This window comes from Saccoglossus kowalevskii, chromosome 20 (genome assembly GCF_978046115.1).
Source record: "Saccoglossus kowalevskii chromosome 20, keSacKowa6.1, whole genome shotgun sequence".
In the NCBI taxonomy this organism is placed as follows: Eukaryota; Metazoa; Hemichordata; class Enteropneusta; family Harrimaniidae; genus Saccoglossus; species Saccoglossus kowalevskii.
In genome coordinates, this window is record NC_140660.1 from 28203077 (window position 1) to 28211138 (window position 8062).

At 32.2% G+C, this 8062-nt stretch overlaps 1 pseudogene; it reads left to right on the forward strand.

Moving 5' to 3' along the window:
• The first annotated feature begins 294 nt into the window (after nucleotides 1–294).
• Nucleotides 295–387, forward strand: LOC144362667 (U2 spliceosomal RNA; annotated as a pseudogene).
• The last annotated feature ends 7675 nt before the right edge of the window (nucleotides 388–8062 follow it).

Sequence of the window (8062 nt, forward strand, 5' to 3'; positions counted from 1 at the left end):
TCTCTTATCAACTGATATATCACCAGATGTAACACAGTATGCTGGTAGTTTGTTTACAGTATGGTAATCTGAATTGACCAATAAATTTAAAGCTTAAACCAAAAGATCAGATTTCATTGACATATTGTATTATGCCTCTGTTTAAAAACCATAGATGAAAAAGATGTACTGTCACTGAACATTTTGACGATAAAATAGATCAAACCTCCACAAATAGAGATTTCTAACCTTTGGTTTCTATGGTAACCTAGTCTCAGAATTTCATATGGTCAAGAATTATTAAGAAATTATCTTATTGCTTCTCGGCCTTTTGGTTAAGATCATGTGTAGTATCTGTTCCACGTATTGACCCAGTATTGTAGTATTTCTGGGAATGGTTCACCTCATATACAATTTAATTATGGTAAATTTTTTTTTATAAAATATTGCTTTAACATTGATTTTTATAGGAATTATTTCAAAATTGTTCATTTTTACATTTTTTTTTCAGATAGTCAAGTTTAAAAAAAAATAATTTGTAGTGAAAAAATACCCTGAATATTTGAAATGTTGAAAACAATAATTTATGTGATACTTTTGAAATATTAAATAGTGAAGAATTTAATTCAGAATCTAACACTATTTAAAAACAAATAAATTATAAAAAATATTCAACACTTTAAAAAACAATTTGTGTATAAGTACTGTAAAATCTGTATTAGAAACTGCGGCTTCTATTAAAATGGTACAATGCAACAGAGGGGATGCGGCTTCTAATAGAGCATCTACACATATGAGAAATGATGAATTTTTGGTTCTCAACTATTCAAAACGAATGGGTGTGGCTTCTATTAGGGATGCGGCTTCTAATACAGATTTTACGGTACATGTTTTTTTCTCACTGATTTGTCGTTTATATGCTAACCATAATTAAAATGTGTTCTCCACAGATGGTATTCATCCAAAACAGTGAAAATGATCAACAATTTTAAGTATATTTTTATATTATTGCTGAATATTTTTGTTTTGAAGTTTACTTTTTTACTTATATTGATCAAACTTAACCTTTTTACCCCCAGATTTTCTCGCACAAATTACTGTGAACTTTTTTCTTATATTCCCTAATATTTCTTGAAATAAATCCCTAATTTTGGATCCAACAGACAAAATTTGAATCAATTTTCATTTTTTACTCTATTACTATATTAGGAAATGGGAATTCCAAATATGGAACAATAACAAGAACTGAAAATGTAAATGGAAAATCAGAGGCACTTAAATCGTAGTAGTATGACTGAACCCAGTAGTCACATGACTGAACCCAGTAGTCACATGACTGAACCCAGTAGTCACATGACAGGCTCATTGTCTGATTTCATAAACCAATATAAACATTACTGTGTACCCTCTCCTACACTAGATTGCAATGTCAATATATACAGTGGGATGGTTACATTGTGTTCACTCCTTCCTCAGGTCAGTGAAGTCCTTTGTCCACTGGGTCCTTGGTCAGCAGACTACCTAGATCAGTAGGGCTCTTTATTCTCTGGGTCCCTGGTCAGACCAGGCCTGTATGGGTCAAGGTTCTTTAATGTTGTGATAAGCACCTCGGTCCTGATGGTGATCAGTTTGAACATGCAGTGTTTTTTTCTCTGTATGCAGACAGTACAGTACAGTGGTGTCCCCATGCTGCTCTGAGGGATGTGCAATTCAGAAAAAAAGTTTGAAGGAAATAGCAATATTAATGCTGAACTGAAATAAACGCTTTTAAGGAAGTATTAAATTGAAACTATAATGAAATCAAAACATTGTTGCCGACCCTAATTAGAGCAAAGAAACGCCTTTCTTTCAAAAATTTGAACTTTCCACCATGGCTGGTGACCTTTTTGGCCTACATTGTAGCGCTGTATTACTGTAAAATACTTTATTTAAGCTGGAATTTATTTTCGCAGAATAGACTTTTTTGGGTGTTTTGTATGGAATTTATTTTTCACTGATTGGAATGTAAAATATATATAAAAAAAGTATATCTGCTGGATTTTATTTTCACTAAATTATTCCTTCAGCGAAAATAGCGAAAAATTAATTCAAAACGAAGTACAAAACATCACTGTTGTTATCATTATTTATCATCATTGCAACAATACAGCCAGTGATATTTTAAAACGCGGTGGTCATTGTGCAGTGCATGTTCAAATTTCATGTAAATAAACAATGTATTTTACACGCGTTGTATACGTCGCTATGAGTCTTATATCGAACAGGACGCGGCACGACGACTGCCACCCTTAAGCTGAGAAATGGTGCTACAATTTTGTTCTCAAAATAACGATAAAATAATAGTAAACAAACTCGAAATGAGTACATTATAATAATATGTAAAGAATGTCCTAATAATTACAGCAACCGAAACCTAAAAATACTGATGTCAAAAAATATGATTTGTGATATGATTTATTGATTTCCTTGTTTCATACAGAACTTTTATTTCTTGTTCATTGTTACTAACAATAAAACTAAAAGTAAATCAACTGTATAAGCAGTTTGTGAATTGTTGAACAAATGTGTGAACACTATGAATAAATTATGCAAATTATATGTAAATTATCTGTCATCCCGACTAAATCCTGTTGATATTTCTTGTTCATTACTAGTATTACTATAGGGTGGGGGTTCCCAATAATAGATAAACAATAGATACAATTTAGCATAACAATGAATACAAGTCATTAACATACTATATTGTTATGCAAGTTAACCAATTATCTATGTTATTTTTTAGGAGAAAGCATTGATATATGTGGTATCTTCTCTTTTTATTCCAAACACAGTAATCACTCCAACCCTCCAGATTGCTATTATTTTGGTCACCATGGCGATTAATTTAATGAATGAAAAAAAAAATATCTAGGTTGTCATTAGGTTACCAAAAAAATCTGAGTGCTGATAAAACCTTCTGTAACATAAAACAGACTACCGGGTATACAACTTGTCACTTCTTTTACCCACAATTCAACATTCTGTGCATGTGTATTTCATAGTTTACAAGATTGGCCACATGTACGTTTACAGTCTAGTCTGAGCGTAGCTTAAAGCGTAGCTTTCAAAACCACCGCGTATCTAAATTGTTTAGGGTAATCCTAAATAATCTAGGGTAATAGATGTTTTCGTTATTTTTGCTGAAGGAATAATTCAGTGAAAATAAAATCCAGCGAATACTGTAGAATACTTTATATTAGCTGGAATTAAATTTCGCTGAAAATACTTTTTGAGTGTTTTCTACGGAATTTCTATATTTCTATATTTTACATTCAACTCGCCACAAATCAGTGAAAATAAATTCCATACAAAACACCAAAAAAGTTTTTTCAGCGAAAAAAAAATTCCAGCTGAAGTTTTACAGTACTGCAAAGAATTAGTTGAAATTATAGATGACAATAATACTCACTTTAAAAATTGTAAGTTTTTATGAAAAGCAAAGCCAGCTAGCTTAGAAGTTAATTCATACCCAGATTACTACGTCCACATTTATGCCATTCCCAAAACAATAGAAATTGGGTAAAGCATGATTTTGTGGACTGTTATCAGAAAAAATTTGTTCATCTAACAAGAAAGAAAAACACAATAAAATAAACACATTTTTTTATCCATATTATCATTAGATTTTTTTCAGTCTGTTTTTTCTTGTCTATAAAAGTAGATGTTGTTCAATTAACCTTTTCACCACCAGTTCCCTCTTTTCATCACAAATTCAAAAAAATAGTCCAGTTTATATCTGCACTTTCCTTCAAGAAATTGGTACAAAAATAATCATTGTTTTCAGTAAAAACTAAAATTGATTCAAACTTTTTCTTATGGCTCCAAAATTAGGGTTCATTTCCAGATAAATTGAAGAATATAAAAAAAAAAAGTGCAGAAAAATTTGGGTGAGAAAGTCTGGTGATGAAAAGTTTAATTAAGCAATGGAATTACTGCCTTTCACATCTACTCTCTATATTTGACACTGTGCTGTGACAAGTCATTAGTCACAATAAATGGTATTTTACTGCCATTCACAACACTTCACTAATAATATAAACTACTTGACAGAAAACAGTGACAATGTATGTAGATTTCATTGTCTAGCATGGAGTGTCTGACCATATCAATCAGTCAAACAGGGATGTAACCATCTGCAGTACAGTCCCAGTGTAACTTGCATCTGTCTTAGCTTACTGGTCCTCCCTCACCCCCTCACCCCCTCCAAGTAAAACCACCATGTACTTGAACTTGCCAAAGGCACTAGCCTTTGATACCCATTTATTTTGACTTTGATATTTTACATATTATTCCTATGTGATATTTTATCAATTTTACCCTTTGAGAATGTGATTTTTTCTGCCCAAAATCAAGTACAAATATTTTAACATTTTGTAAATTTTCAGTACATTTCATCACCATTTTGGACCATACAGACAGTTTCAGATATTTCTTTCAGTTTTTGATCAAAAAATTTGTCAATTTTTATCAACATTTCATGTGAGGAAGAGCAGACTGTACAAAGTCATTTTGTAGATGGTGCCAAAAATTGACAATGGCTTTCAAAGAGTTAACATTGGTGCCCACTCATCCCAGTCTTTTAAGCGCTACATGTACATATACATGTATATAAATTGCATAAATGTCTCTTATTCAGTAACCCTGGTAACAACTGAAAATAATTATTGGTGACAATGATACTTGCATTAAAAATTTGAAATTTTATGAAAAATACAAAGTCAGCTTATAAGTTGAATTAATCATACACTGTACTATATCCTATATGTAGTCAAAAATTTCAAAAAAGCTAAACATATTATTCATGTCCATTTCATTTGTGACTTGTTCTTTTTTTGTGGTGTCAAATTGGTAACAAAACAAAGAAAATGTGTTTGAGAACACTTATTGGCAGCAATGCTACTCACTTCAGGTAATATGAAAATGTAAAGCAAACAGTTAGCTAACTTAGATGTAATTTTACGCCGGGACTTAACTGTAAGTTACACACTGGTGGTGTCATGGTGGATTGTATCAGCTTCTATCACTCCCACTTTTACAATTATACTGACCATGAATTTCTACTACTGTAATAGCATTTATATTCACTCCCGTTTAATTTCACGATATTCAAGCAGACTTTAATCAACCATTAAATCTAATAAACCATTTTAAGTTCACCAGAATATTTATATATTTGAGGGGGGGGGGGGTGCTTGTACTTGTACCAGTGCCTTTAAGATTGAGTTCTTCAACCTTTGCATCACCAGACTTTCTTGCCCAAAGTTTTCTGCATTTTGTTCTTATATTTTTCCATATTTCTGGAAATGAACCCTAATTTTGGTACCAACTGAAAAAATTTGGCTATATTTGTTTCAATCTTCTGAAGGAAAGTGCAGACTATAAACGGGACTATTTTGTGAATTGGTGGTGAAAAGGTCAATTCACAGTGAGATAATTCTCATGATTGTTTTCAAATGCTGGATACAATGTATCAATACACTGTAAAACCTAATTTTCACTGCTGTAAATTTGTTGCGAGTAAAGAAATCTATGAAATTCAATGCAAAATTTCACGAAAGTATGATATTGTAGGTCCCAAAAATTCTCAGTGACTTGCAAAATTTAGGAAATAAGAGCTTCACAGAAGCTACTATTCTCGGGGGTGAACATCTTGCTATTTTCACCACCTGGCAAAACAAAGGCCGAATACCCAACCAGATCATGAAGAGCCCATAGAAATACATGGTACAGTGGTGTGCGTAGCCCCACCTCCAAGGGTTGACAGTGTAGAGGTCTGACTAATAATACAGCATTGGTTGTCTTGTAACTTGTTACATTGTATGTCATGTCTAAAGAATGTGTGTATTGTTATTTAATCCTTTCATATAGTGTACACTTCCGTTGTCTTAGACACTTGAGATATAAGTTAGTTTTTACCTCCACTGTGTTGTACAGTCCCGGCGTAACTGACCATACAACCTGGCTATTAGTGCGTATCATTAATTTCCATAAACTTCTTGTAGTATTTACCGATGTTACTAATATGAGACATATCTAGACAGATTACGCTACACAATCGTATCAATATCACCATTCATTGTACTGATTTCACGAAATCATTGTATTGGTATCACCAAATCATTGTACTGATTTCACGAAATCATTGTATTGGTATCACCAAATCATTGTACTGATTTCACGAAATCATTGTATTGGTATCACCAAATCATTGTATTGATTTCATGAAATCATTGTATTGGTATCACCAAATCATTGTACTGATTTCACGAAATCATTGTATTGGTATCACCAAATCATTGTACTGATTTCATGAAATCATTGTATTGGTATCACCAAATCATTGTACTGATTTCACGAAATCATTGTATTGGTATCACCAAATCATTGTACTGATTTCTTGAAATCATTGTATTGGCATCACCAAATCATTGTATCAGTATCATCAAATCGTTGTATTTATATCACCAAATTTTATGATTAAAATCTTGGTCATATTGCTGGTTTCTCTCCTGTCCTGTTAGCATTGTTTAACATGAGAAAATAACATGACTTTAAATTTTACAGCTTTGTGTTTTCATTCAACAAGTAACAATATAAATTCCATAATTCCCATCGGTGTATACTAATTGTAAGCTTATTGCTTTAAGTGGGTGGTCATCGACACTAACCCAGTCACCATGGTTACATTCAACTTCCTCAAGGTTTTTCACCTCCAATGGTTTTAAATCAATTCGGGTTAACCTGCATATCCAGTATACTGCCATAGTGTCATTGTTTCAATTAGCCTTTGCGTTTTAGCATGTGTTGCTATTGTCACTTAAAATTCCCCTCCGCTTTAAACTATGTATTATTGTGAGATAATATTTAAGTTTTAATTAATAAATTATCTCCTAAAAGTCTCCATGGTCAACTGATATGAATTGGAAAAAAATACTCAGAAATAAAATGAGTTATACTTGAATGTAAATGACATGATTATATTGCAGCTTTATTGTTAGCTCAGAATACTAAATGTTCTTAATTTACAAATACACTATATGTGTCTTAGAAATAAAGTTATCTCGTCATAGTTTTATTAATAATAGTGATCAATAAGTATAAGTACGAAAATACCTCAAAGTATGCACAAAGACAGTACAGCGGCAGTATCGACCGACACGAAATATGGACATGAACTCATTTTGCAGATTTTTCTGAAGTTGACATTCAAAGAGGAAGTGAAACTTGTCTTCTATTTTAGTATTTTCACCACCAGTTCTTTCTTTTCATCACATGAATTAGTCCCATTTATAGTTTTCACATTTCTTCAGAAGATTAGGACAAAAATAGCAAACTTTTTTAGTAAAAACTGAAAATCAACTTTATTTTTGGCTGTTACCTACAAAATTAGTGTTCATTTCCCAAAATAATGAAGGATATAAGATAAAAAAAGTACAGAAAAATTTCGGTGAGAAAGTCTGGTGGTGAAAAAGGTTAAAAGTATTAGGGACGACGTCAAAAGATCGGTCGGATAAAAAACTGAATTCTTTTAGTTTTTTCCCAAAAAACCCCCTACCCCCCACTGAAACTTAATTGATAAATATTGATCATGGTGTCAGACTACATTCACCATTAAATACAAATTGATAATCGGACAGTAGTATGGCATAGCAGTTGGTTGTAATAATGAAGCGGAATATACGCATACGCAAACTACTTTTCTGGGTTCTAGGTCCATGCCCTGAAATTGACCTCATTTGACGCACATATTTACACTCGGACCGAACTATTTTCTCGTCTTGGATGTTTTTTTGCACTTTCTGTTATTTTTGTCTATGATTGAATAGAAAAAAACGAACTACAAATACTCCAAGGTTTTTTTGACTTCATTAAAAAATAAAATCGTTTTTGTCGGATGGAAACTTTTTAAGGTCAAACCCCCCACCCCCAAACTAAAGCAAACAAGTTTTTTATCCGACATCAATCTTTTGACATCGTCCCTTACATTGTTAAATTGCTCAAAATCTGAAGTATATGTGTATGTGGCTAATTTGTTTGGGAGAAT